Source organism: Notothenia rossii (genome assembly GCF_949606895.1).
Source record: "Notothenia rossii genome assembly, chromosome: 4".
In the NCBI taxonomy this organism is placed as follows: Eukaryota; Metazoa; Chordata; class Actinopteri; order Perciformes; family Nototheniidae; genus Notothenia; species Notothenia rossii.
The window spans coordinates 89,960,536-89,962,327 of record NC_136902.1 but is presented as its reverse complement, the minus strand read 5'-3'; positions in this window follow the sequence as shown (position 1 = coordinate 89,962,327).

Below are 1,792 nucleotides of genomic sequence, written 5' to 3'. Positions count from 1 at the left end.
ACAGTCATGCAGGACAATCTTCTCGGACAAAAAATGTGACACCATATCTTTGGTACCTTTCTGAAATCATACCCGCAGGCAGAGGTGGGAAGTAGTGGAGTACAAAATAATTTGTTACTGTAATTAAGTACATTTTTCTGGTATCAGTACTTTATTCCACTACTTATTTTTCCGACGAATTTTTACTTTTACTTCTTACATTTCGAACCCAAATACCTGTACTTTCTACTTCTCAAATTTTGAACCCAAATACCTGTACTTTCTACTTCTTACATTTTGAACACAAATACCTGTACTTTCTACTTCTTACATTTTGAACACAAATACCTGTACTTTCTACTTCTTACATTTTGAACACAAATACCTGTACTTTCTACTTCTTACATGTTGAACTCAAATACCTGTACTTTCTACTTCTTACATTTTGAACACAAATACCTGTACTTTCTACTTCTTACATGTTGAACCCAAATACCTGTACTTTCTACTTCTTACATGTTGAACACAAATACCTGTACTTTCTACTTCTTGCACTTTGAACACAAATACCTGTACTTTCTACTTCTTACATTTTGAACACAAATACCTGTACTTTCTACTTCTTACATGTCGAACCCAAATACCTGTACTTTCTACTTCTTACATGTCGAACCCAAATACCTGTACTTTCTACTTCTTACATGTTGAACTCAAATACCTGTACTTTCTACTTCTCAAATTTTGAACCCAAATACCTGTACTTTCTACTTCTCACATGTTGAACACAAATACCTGTACTTTCTACTTCTTACATGTTGAACACAAATACCTGTACTTTCTACTTCTCACATGTTGAACTCAAATACCTGTACTTTCTACTTCTTACATGTTGAACTCAAATACCTGTACTTTCTACTTCTTACATGTTGAACACAAATACCTGTACTTTCTACTTCTTACATGTTGAACTCAAATACCTGTACTTTCTACTTCTCACATGTTGAACTCAAATACCTGTACTTTCTACTTCTTACATGTTGAACACAAATACCTGTACTTTCTACTTCTCTCATTTCCCAAACAGGCTGGTTCCTTTAGTCTGAATGTGTGTTTGGTGGCGTGATCATTATTCTTTAGAGTCATTGCGTGCCTATTGATTTGAACACGATCCGTGTATCCATCATTTCCTGGTCTTCTCTAAAGAAGAGGGACCAATGAAAACGTTGTCATGTTGCCGTTGTTCAGCATGGAAACATTCATTAGCTAACAATGACATTATTGTTCTACTCTTTAAAACAGCTGCTAGTTATGGGTACTTTTTACTGAAGTACATTTCAAAGTCTCTTTACTTTGACTTGAGTAAAGAAGTTTAGTCAGTACTTCTACTTTCACCAGAGTATTTTTAACACGAGTATCTGTACTTCTACTTGAGTAAAGGATGTGTTTACTTTTGCCATCTACTGTATACCCGCAGGACTGTAAATAACGTTGGTGAAACTTTTGAAGTCCTATACTAGCTGCAAAAATCTGCTTCCTTGTTAATCATAAAGACATGATGCATATTATATTTATACACACACACACACACCCTTCCAGAGGCCCAGAGTGGCGCCGTCCGGGGTTTTTCCGGAACAGGTAGTGTCGCCAATGGGTTTTGCGCTCAACCCACCGGGGGCCAATGGAGAGATTGTCCCCCTTGGCCAGGAACCTGCCCACAAAGGCAGGAAGTGGAAGCCTTCCACCTGATACCGCAGCACTGCAGGGTCTCGGGGGAGAAACTTTTTCAAACCTGACGCCCGAGATTGATTAGCTG